At 47.3% G+C, this 11,839-nt stretch overlaps 1 pseudogene; it reads right to left on the bottom strand.

The window, feature by feature from the left end:
* Positions 1 to 1,754: 1,754 nt before the first annotated feature.
* LOC8033760 lies at positions 1,755 to 11,317 on the bottom strand (annotated as a pseudogene).
* Positions 11,318 to 11,839: the final 522 nt, after the last annotated feature.

Raw genomic sequence — 11,839 nt, forward strand, 5'->3', positions numbered from 1 at the left:
GCAATTCAAACCACTTCGTTTTGCCGTGTGTCATATCGCAGCCGACATTACGAGCCGATGTGGCTAATCTAGCTCAGCTTCAACAAAGCAACGTAATGGCTTTCGCCAATCTAAAGTCAGTTAAGCACAGTAAATAACGCGCAGTGATCTTGAGCTTTTCGTTTGCGTCTGGGCCTGTATGTGCTCTCGCCTTTGTTTGCCATTTTACACAGGATGAAACGCAGCCTCCTTGAAACTCGTCAAACACAAAGTTGGGGGCGAAAGTTCGCGGGCCCTAAACTCGTCAACGACAAAGTTTGAGCCGAAAGTTCGCGGAGTGCGCCGATTGGACGCCGGCGACAAAAGCGCGAAGTCATCGCCGATGAACTTCGGCTCCAACTTTGTGTTTGACGAGTTTAGGGCCCAGGAATTTTAATGAAAGAGGAAAGATTGCGTCGTACACGAACGATCGAGTCATGAATCGTGACAGTGCACTTTTTAGTGTGTGCGTGCTACGGTTTCCGCTATGGCAGATTGAGAGGACAGGACAGACCCAGAGCTCTGGACGGACCGAATCGCGATTTTTGTCCGCGGACCGTGCACCACGTGACCATCATATCACCGATTCCTGCGATCCGCGCCTCGTCGGCGGATTTTTGGCGGGGATTGGCTTGAGCAACGTTTAGTCTGGCAACAGCACAGTGTGTTTCTATGTTTTATATTTTCGGACGAGCAAAACAAAAATGGCGCGTCATTCAGTTTTATCCGTTTACTGGTTAGTCTCTTAGCGCGATTCTTGGTTTCACACGTGAAGGAAGCGGCAGTACTTTGCTCGGGTGATGCGCAGCGATCTTTTTTGGAAGTCCATCCAGACTTTTAACCGGCAAGACCTCTCTTGCAGCTGTGATGTACTGAAGTGTTCTGCGAGAGCGCGAGGTACTCAGTACGTGAAGGCATCTACAAATGCCCATCCGCGAGTTCAGGACTTGTCCCTCCTACGGCGAAGCATCCTCAAGCAGGACCATGCTCGTGTCATGCCTTGGGCTAGTAGAGCCTACATGAAGGCTCCCTAGTAGAGCCAAGCCTCTCACGGTGTTCTGTTTCGCTCGGTATGTGTCAGCGCGGCACGATTCTTTTGACCGCTCGCGCCGCGACCGCAACGGCAAACGTCGCTTCTGCTCTTGATAACGGTGCCGCAGTGCGATGTTCGCGTTTCGCGGGCCTGTGGGGTCGCGAACAAGTTCGGTCTGTCCTCGATGTTGTCTGCTCGCCGTCTCCTCCGTGCGGATGCGCGCTTGGGAGACGGACGGTCCGCGGACATGTCGTCCCGTGATGAAGACGTCCGCGGATCAGTCCGTCGTGTGAATCGGCCATTAGGGAGTGTGCGAATAGTGGTCGAGTCGAATTGCACCGTGTCATTCCTAACTTCAACACAACAAAAAGCGCTGTTGTGGGTTTCCCTGGCTCTGCGGAAGCTACGAATGACTAAGCGCTATTTGATTCGAGCCTCTATTCACTAAGCTGAGAGTGCAGTGGGAGCTATAGGAGCTCTCTGGACCAATCACCCGGCTCCCTTTCACAAGCTGACCCCGCTCTTTGTGCGCGGGCATGGGCGGGAGCGTTCGTTATCACGTGACGAAAGATAGACGGATGGCGGCTCTAAAAAGAACGTAGCTTCCACTATACTGTCAGCTTAGTGGTAAACACAGTGTATAGTTTCCTGCTCATCCCCCCCAAGGTGAGACGAGGTGCAGCCAGCACGCCTGCCTCGGGTTCTAATGGCCGCCCGTAACGATCAGGTGCTTAATGTCCTCCGCTATGTCGTCGGGCTCGAAGGTGGGTTCGTAGCGCTTCACCGGAATGCCTCGCTGATCAATCAGGAATTTTTCGAAGTTCCAGCGGATGTCGTCGCTGTTCTGCGGTGAATAGAAGAGGGCATCCTTCTTGTGAAAGGCCGGATTTGGAGACGGGCAGCGGCTCTGCAGAGATGACAGAAATACGAAGATGGGGTCTTTTTGTACGAGGAAGTCAACAAGTAACCGCAATTTAGTCATCAGGATTATCGAAATCTCGCGATAAACTGCCGTGCTTCAAATATCGTTTGACCCTCCACTAAAGGAAGCTGCGCACGCTGCGGCCGGCCCCAGCGGCCTGCTGGAAAATATCACGCGACCGCAGCTCTCTCAAAATGACCGCCTCCTTGAAGCGTGCACCAGGAAGAAGCAGCGCTCAGCTCTTCTGTTTCCGGGTGCAGGGGGCGGAAAGTCTGTGGATAAACATCGCAGAATTTTTAAAGAGCACGGAAGCGCGTCACCACTTTGCCAGGTGTATACGAGTGGTGCATAAAGTTTCAAAGCGGAGAGTCAAGTCTGACGGACGCACCAGGTTCACACTTCAAGGACGACGCACTTAATATCGGAATTTGAACGGCCTGTACCCAAAAACTACTTTATCCACATCAATAAAATGGCAGAAGAATTGAACTTAGTCATAGTATTAGTATAGGTGCGCCACATCATTCACAATATTCTGCAGTACCATCTGTCCGCCAGCTAGGAAGCAAGATAACTTACGCCAGACATTGAGCACCGTGTGGATGTGTGCGAGACGTTGTTCCGACGTTATGAAGACGAGCGAGATAACTTTCTTTAACGCATGGCCACTGAAAATGAATGTTGAATCCACTATGGCCAGTCAGAGACCAAGCGGTCAAGTAATGAATGGACCTGGAGGCACACTTCTTCGCCAAGACCAAAGAAGTTCTGGGCAACTCCGACACAGGGCTCTATGTTCGGCTCATGGTATCCTGGGTCCGTAAAGGACCAGCAGTCGAATATGACATTCCCAGGGGACTCAGTGTCAACAGAACGTCGTATTGTGACCTCGATAACAACTTGAAGTGTGGGATCACGTCAAAGCGCAGTGGCTTGCTGACCTCCTGTGTGTTGCTGCGGTGCGACGATGCGCGCAATTAAATCTCACGAGAGACAGCGAAAACAAACAAACGAAAAAAATATAGAGTTTACGTTTTTAGAGCATTCCCCATCCGCCACACTTAAAAAATTTGGCGCAGAGTGATTTTAATTTGTTCGGACCCCCCTCAGAGCAGTTCTCGGCGGAATCGGTGCATTCCTGGCTCCGGAGTCACCAGCTGGATTTTTGTTTCTTGTGCAGCATCCACACGTTAGTGAGGTGTTGATACACATGTTTTGAACGCGGTGGGACTATGTTGGAAAGTGGCAAATGGTTTATAATTTTGTCCCTGTTATTATGCAGATAATAATAATAATAATAATAAAAAAAAGAACTGCGGTTATTTTTCGGTTTTGCTTCGTATGACTCGGTCGGGAGTTCAACTTACTCAGTGGACCCTACTCGAAATTAATCATAAGCTATTTATAGTTTTATAGTTACCGACAGCCGTGGCGTCTTCACGCCTCGTTCGTCGGCCTTCTCATCGGCTAACTGAGCAAGCTTATTAGCTGCCCACCGGAAATAAGCTGCTCGAGACTTCCCATGCTCTGCGCTATAAGCAACAATCCCCCAGGCAAAAAAAAAAAAAAAAAGGATTTGCACATTTACAAAGATATTTATTTGTTTCCAAGCATAACGCTTGGAAACACCACACAGTTCCCTCTTTGGGAAACGCTCGCTGACCCCTTCACTTTTCCCTTTTGAATTTCTCTTTTGCTTCCTCTATTTTTTTTGCTGCCTCTTTTTAGCCTCGTTACGGGGTCAGTGTTAGCGTTTCCGAAAAAGGGGACGTGTGTGGCGTTTCTCATGCGAACGAATTTTCAAAAATAATCCACCAATAGATCTTCCTGTAATTTTTTCAGCCATTTTTGTACTCTCCGCCTGTCAGAGTACGTCGACGCCCTTGGATGCGATCATCCATATCACTTGTGGAAAGAACCACATCCATACCACTTGTAGAAGGAACCGCGTCCATATCGCGCTTGGAATAAACATCATCCATCGTTTTAACCACACACACATCACAGCCCACGCACCGCTACTACGGAAACCCAGAGTGAAGAATAACCGGCGACGGCAGAGAGCCAACTGAGCATGCTTGCATTCTACCGCGCCGGGGCGCAACACTTCCTAGATAACGAAACCGTAGTGCTGAATGAGATTGCGTCACCAGAGAAGGCAAACGCTGGGCACAGATTGAACACAACGATTACGTCAACGATCGGCTGGAACTTGAGTCGAAGCCGAGCGCTGAAGCAGCACTCGGTTCCAATCTGTGTCCAGCGTTGGCCTTCTCTGATGACGCCATCTCATTCAGCACTACGGCTTTGTTATCTAGGAGGCGTTGCGCGGCGCCGCCTCCTGTCTGGCTCCGCGCCAGCTGTGAGCGTGACTCTGATGAAAACGAGCGGGCTCGTTTTGACGAAAGCTCAACGGTGTCTGTCAGTTTGTCAGCGCCGGGGAGAAAGGGAGAGGTTGGTGCGTGCTGAGGTCAGCGCTTCGGACCAATGGGAGCGCCGCACGCGTCACCCTCTCCCCCTCCTTCTCTCTCTCTCTCACTGGCGCTGACAAATGAGACACCGCCGGGTTTTTCAAAACGAGCGTTCTAATGCTAACGCATTAAAAACACTGAAAACTTGTTTACAAATATGCTACTGCTTACAACCGACTGCGTCACCATCTCCTGTGATCTGTTACAACGTATGGATGGATGAATGAACGAATGGATGACGGTGCCCTTTGGGTCGGGCGGTGACTTGCGCCACCTAGCCAAGAGAACACACTGGCGCCATTTATCGGGTACCCGTGGAAAATTTGCGATTTCCGTATATTTTCTGCTTTTCTCGCTTTATTTCTCCACTATTGGCTTGTAGATCTTTTGACAATGTTATAAACGATAATTTCTCATAGATAGTAGCATTGGATCGCACAAATACTGCAAAATCCTTCGCTCTAGGGAAATGCTGTTCCAGGACCACCTCATAGTTGGCGCCAGCGTACCAGCCTGTTCTCTCGTCGTAAAATATCACAAGAGGTCGTAGCGCACTCAGTTGTAAGCAGTCGCAAGTGTGGACGCATGTGGGGCTTCTGATTTATTGCAGCCCAGTAGACACATATGGCAGAGTGCAGAAGACGTTTATTTGAATGGTCTGTAAAGAGCCCTGACGGTAAAAATAAACTTCAGATATGTAAAAACAGCGTTCGCGCGCGTCAAAGTCTAAAAAAGAAAGAACCATTAAAAAAATCCTAACTGCTCTACTGCGTGGGGCGAGTGGACATTGGACTCACCCTTAAAAACCTGAAGAGAGGGTGCGCATGTTCCCCGTTCACTTCGACTTTCTGTAACACGGGGAAGGCAGGCTCGAAGTTGTTGCCCGGCCGCACGTACTTGATCCCCCTGAGGATTTCTCCGCGCTTACCGGGCTCTTGCTGCAATTAGAAGGCAACAGCTGTATAGAATACTCTTCGGCCGGTCCAAACATAACCAGGCTGCGGGTTGCGGGACCCTGAAACCGCCAAGTCCATGGCCATTACGGGAGGCAACCCTCGCTGTTCAGTTTCGGTTTGAAAAGCTAGTCGCATAAAATATATATATATATTACGCATTTTTCTTTTTTTCTAACAGGTGACTTTGAACGCATTGACAAGACAACGGGGTGTAGAGGAAGAAAGCCGCCCTGCCGCTGCGTGTCCCCGAAAGTAGAAATACAGGGAGTGCCCGAGAAAAGTGAAGCGTGTTTTTCGGCTCACGTAAATCAACCATGCATCGCAGAAAGTTCAAATTTCGCGAGAATGTGACACTAACTTTGTCTCACCCTACGATAAACTAAAGGCAAAAGTTACGGACCGCCAGATCCAATCACGAGCCACTTAGAAATTGTGCGGTATTTCGCTTCGATGCACGTATCGGTGCCCGCGTCTCGGATAACTGATGGGGGTGGGCGGACAGTGGTTCGAATCGAAAAGCACTCAGTGACTCATCAATTTTACATCGCAAAGAAAGCCACGACATACACGCTCTTTGCAGTGTCGAAGCTATAGAAATGATGCGGCACTTTTGGATTTGAGCATCGTTCGTCCACCCCTAGTCAATGTTAAGCGTGTCATCGTATATAGCGTGGAACGTGAGTGGACCTGGCGGCCCGAGGCTTTGACCTTTAGTCCATCGTAGGATAAGACAAAGTATAGCGGTTGGGATAGGACGCGGAAGCTTGAGAGCACGACCTTAACTGGATAAAAAGATAATTGAGAAAAACAATAATTTTCTATGGGAAATTTTGTCCAAAGCCACCACAGCCGAATATTCTTAAAACGATAAATACACTGGGGGCGCGTAAATCATCTATTTCTGTGAAAAAAAAAAAAAATCTTGTCAGGAGGAAAGAAGATCTTGTCTTCTTTCTTGCTGACAAGATTTTTGTTTTCATTTTTTTAAATTAAAATAGATGCTACAGGGCGCCCACAGTGTCATTTCTTGCTTTGACGATAGTAGGCTTAAGTGTACGTCGGCTCATAGAGAAATTTAGTTTTTCCTAAATTATCTTCTGATCCAGGTAACGTCATGTTCTCAGACTTTCGCGTTCTAATCTCTACGGCTAGCGTCACATTCTCCCAAAGATGGAGCTTTACGCGATGAATAGCTTATTTACCCGGGCCGGAAAAACACGGTTCTCTTTACTTCGGAACTCCCTGTATAAATAGGGAATTGTAGTAGACCGTTCCCGCAGCCCGCTAAGCACTCGGATAACGCTCCGTAATCCGCCACAAGACCTTGAACTATGCAGAGAAGGCTGGCGGCGCGCATGCGCAGCTTCGGCGTTTTCTTTGGGGATACCGTAGCGGAGGAGATAAACTATCTACTACAACTCCCTATTAGGGAGTTTTCGTAGATCGTTTTCGCCGTCCCGCAAGGCCCTCCGCAATCCGCTACGATAGCGGGAACTCCACAGTCAAGGCTATCGGCGCGCCGGCGCAGTAGCAACTTCTTCGTTGCGGAACGCTTAGCGGAGGGGGAACGCGGTCTACGAAAACTCCCTATTAACTCTGAATGCGGCTATCGGACGCCGCAAATCGTCACCGGTCACGTCATACGACCCGCGAGAACTTTGTGGTTTTTGGGACCTGCAACTTGAAATCCTCTTTGGTTTCAATCGCACCTAATCAGAGCGCAGTAGACGCTGTTCGAGCCTGCACGGGGCCAGTCAAACAGCGCCAAAAGAGCAACGTCATAGCTTTCGTCGTGTTTCTGTGCGCACATGTTATCAACGGCTAAACCAATCAAACGCAGTGCATGGGCCGTGATTTTAAGCTTGTAGTCTGTGCGCTCGTGTTCCTACGTCTTCTATGGCTTCACTGTGGCTTTTGGGTCATGCAGGGCAAGGAAGTTGCAAAACAACAACAACAACATCGTTTTCTTTTAGAAAACACCTGACATGTCCGTTCTTACTTGTTGATGTTTACATTGGAACACGTAATGATTGACTAAAGGTGTTTTCATGGACATATTTATGTGCGCCCTTTTGCTTTGTAATGAGCTGTCTGGTTCGAACAGAAAGCGAGGTTTACCGAGGTTCATTTGAATCCGTAGTGCTTAGACCGCTGCCCGCTAAGGTCCTACGACAGGCCCGCCGCTAACCGCGGGCTGTTGGTGGGCCGGGCCCGCCCGGCGCCTCAAGACGGACCAACAGCGTAAACTAAGATAAAAACGAGAGACAACTGCGTATCGTGACGTGTGTCCCCTCGTCATATCAATAGAACATCGCAATCACCAGATCAAGACCTGGATCTTTCTGAAACACGCAATAATAATTAAAAAATATATATTGTTATTGTTATTATTAGTCTCCTGTTTCATATCTGTGTAACTACGTGCGTTAAAATTAATTTTCGTTCCCGTGTATACAAATTTCACTTAGCGTCCTGTGTCGAATCGGTTGCTTATTGTCAGCGTCAGTTCTATCATTCTCATTATACTTCCGACCCGTCGGATCATGCAAAAGTTTTTATGTACTTTGAATTATGCCTCGCGAGTTCTCTGAGTCCCAAATATTCTGCAATGTCATAATTAGCTAAATATTGGATTTATAAATAAATTCATCCACATAATACTCTACTTTTTTAAATGTTTACTATAACTTTTAATTTTGTATTTAAATGCTTATCTGTAGGATTATCTATTTAGTTTTTCATTAATATTTACTTATTTTCTGGCCCTCGAGACAGTGGCAGACCCCAGATTGGGCCCCTTAACCGAAAGCTTCGGACGATCTGTCTTAGACAGTCATATGTTTCATCGCGATCATATCTACAAAAATATGGCGGCTTGACGTCACGCGAGGTACGACAGAAAAAAAAACGTGAGGCGTTTTTTTGTAGCGTAGAAATCAACCGTGCAAAACTTCACCGGAAGGTCGTCTCAGCGGTGAAGACAGGAACGAAAGTTTTAGCCCGATACGTTACTTAAATCGAAACATTCCCACAAAATATTGGATGAAACGATGGGGGATGTAATTTCGTAACAATCGCCTTTTATAACGTCACACCCACCCAATATCAGGAAAAGGAGCCTGTCATAGATTGAAAAATACGAGAAATATAATTAAAACAAGCGACATATTTTGTTGCCCTAACAATCGGTTTAAGATGATTTAATTTGCCGAATAAGCAACTCGCCTGCTAGATTTAACTCGAATGTATACGCTTTCTAAGGTCACGTTTATTACTCTGTGTGAAAGACCAACACCTGCAGCTTCGATTACGAGCGCGCAGTGAAAGTGTGTGGCACCCCATAAAAACACGTTATGGCCACAGGTTGCTCTAACTGGTGACCTGATCCAGTCACGCATCTTCTACTCGGTAAGGGTTCGGATACGTGAGGGGGTCGAGTTGCCTACAGATTTATGACATGCACGCTTGCGTACGGTCGTCGTAAGACTTCCTGCTTTGTGTCCGTGCTGCTCTTTCGTCATTCCTGTACGGAGAGCAGGGGCTTTAAACTTGTGAAACACTAAGTTGGAGCCGAAAGTTCGCAGAGCGCGCCGATTCGGCGCCGGCGATAAAAGCGGGAAGTCATCGTCGTAATACTCCAATCGGTGCGCTTCGTCAATTTCGACCCCAACTTTGTGTTTAACGAGTTTAGAGCCCCAAGTCGTCTGCTTCTTGCCCAGGAGCTGCCATGACGTCAGAACAATGCCGAGCTCTGATTGGCTCTAATTGAAAGGATAGTGGGTAGACCTCAATGCTAGATGCCTCGAGGTCTACCCACTTTTTTTTTTTTTTTTTCAATCAGCCATGGAATGAGAGCTTGGCGTTCTGACATCATCGCAACCCCTGTGCAAGAAGCAGACGAACTTGCGGTCCGTATTAAAAGGATGACCATAGTTTTCGCGTGGTGTATTCATCAATACATTGTAAGAAAAACCCTAAACTGGTTTATCTCCAAACGCAGCATAAAACACGAGACGGCGGATTACAACGAACAATAGACCGGCAACCATAGTAAACCTCAGACGTAGGAAAAAAAAAAAAAAAAACGGACAAAACAACGAAGTCTTTATCACAGAAGCTGCGTTAGACACTTCGCTGTTCTGTGCGTTTTTTTTTTTAATTGTTCTTACGTCTCAGGGTTACTATAAATGTCATTCACCAGCCTCCCTGCCTACTTTACCTTTCTCCATAAACCGACAACATTTACAATACATAATACTCATAAATAAACAAAAATAAATAAATAAGAAAAGCTATTTTTGTGAGGGCGGAGTGTTACGTGAAAATGAACGAAATAGCGGTTCTAAAATCACCAAGTAATTTTTTTTATATATATTTACCTTAGTTCACACATTCTAGTCAGAAATTTATAGGTATCCCGTCGTCAAAACAGCTGCGTTTTCACGAGAACTAATGTGCTTTGGTGTGGCGGATTTATATGTACGTTGTTGAAGATGTGCTGCGGACGATTTGTTAGTGGTTTGAAGTCGGAGTGTTACCGATTGAGGTGGTTTTAGGTTTATCAATGTCAAACATCTTGGAGAGTGTTTATAGGAAGTGAAAACTTTGTCGTATACATTCTGTTATCACATAAAAACACAGGCATTCAAGATGAGAAAGCATGCAGACAATCATGTTAGGAAACAACATATCGAAACCCGGAGGCAAAAAGGAAAACAAAGGCCAACAACACGACAGAAAATATTGTGTTGTCGTGTTGTCCCTTGTTTTATTCTTCTTGTTCTCGGGGTTTATATTATTACAAAAATTCAATCTCCCTTTTCTGCGATGTTTAGCTTTCTGAAGCATACAAACTTGAACCTCAGTAAAATAAGTACCCATACATACGTATTACTGCGATTTGCAAATAAAGTATCTGTGGTCGGCTTGAAAACACTGAATTTCCTATGTGCATAACCACAACAGACTTTAGAAACGCATTTGAATAAGTCTAAGTCAAAATTTAGCTTTTCGCTTATTATTATTTTTTAATATTGGCGCTTAACTTAGATGTCGACAATTTCGTAGTATATTATAACGAAACTGTTGGTATGCGAATAACAAATCAAGTTTTTTGTATAAAATTTTCGCAGCTTTCGGTCGTGTGTGCGACCCATCAGGAGGACTCTTTGAACCCCGTCGAATTGCAGATACCCGAGAAATCAATATAGTATACACCGCGACATCGGCCAACTGTTCCGTGCGATGTTGGCAAGGCTGTCGTAGCTTGCACAGTGGTGCAGCTTGCAGGCACTGCGGTTCTTGCGCCTCATTCACCCGAACTCTCGTACGATCGGACGCCAAATAAAGACCAGCGCTCGCGCAAACGTAGATTAGAGACAGCGTAGGATCATACTGGAAAACCACGAAAGTCTCGACAACGTCGTACACGAGAGTTTGAAAGCAATGACACGCGCGGCGCGAAAACTGGTGCCCTCGGTACACCCCTAAATCGTATACCGAGCTATCAACTAGTCATACGACAGTGTCATACCAAGGAATCGATTAGTCTACTAATTCACCGGATAAGAAAGACTGCAAATCTGCCATAACCGCCTCGGCGACTCACCATTCCAAACTGGTTGGAAGGAACGGCAAGGACGCTGAAGTTGTCGCTGCCGTAGTCTTTCTGTAGTGCATTCATCTGAAGGTAGTGGTCGGTAAAGGCTCAGTAGGTCGCCACGTTGACCAGAAGCACCACGCGACCTCGGAACATGCTCAGGGGGATCGTCTTGTTCTCAAGGACGTCCTGCATGGTGTAGTTGTACAGACTCAAGCCTGACTGGTCTTTCGAATCGCAGTTCTTGGCCAGCGGCGGTGCCTTATCGGTCTGGGCCGCCCCGAACGCACACAGCATCAGGGCGAGTGTCGAGAGCATGCTGTTCTTCGGGTGCTGTTCCTGGCGATTCGCTTGGTATCGTCAGCGCTACGCAAGCCGATCTCGGTTCTCCGCCTGATGGAGTCTCGAGACGCCGTGAACCACCTGCTCCTTCTGCCGCGCTAAGGAAGCTTCGACCGCTGGGCACGCCTTGGAAACGCACGGCCAGCTTGCGTGTACGCGTCGCCCAGCCGTTTGCAGCTGTCTGGCTCGTGATCCTCGGCTCGTTTCCACCGATAATGTTCGGTGCGAGACGGGTGAAAGCGAGAACTCGGGAAGGAATTAGGAGAACACACGCACGACGTAACGTGTCGAGGGGATTGTATTAATTTGTTTATGTTTACCGTCAGGGCGGGGGAATTCGAGAGAGGAAGGGTGCAAAAACTACATAACAGTGGAAATAACGTAGTGGTTAGCTAAATAGGAAAACGTGGTTACTTATTAAAGCCGCCGCCACACTTATAATACATCATAGAGAAACAGGGTTGGGAGTAAAAATCGACGCAATATAAATCGTGATTT

This window comes from Ixodes scapularis, unplaced genomic scaffold (assembly GCF_016920785.2).
Source record: "Ixodes scapularis isolate PalLabHiFi unplaced genomic scaffold, ASM1692078v2 PGA_scaffold3__209_contigs__length_174095766, whole genome shotgun sequence".
In the NCBI taxonomy this organism is placed as follows: Eukaryota; Metazoa; Arthropoda; class Arachnida; order Ixodida; family Ixodidae; genus Ixodes; species Ixodes scapularis.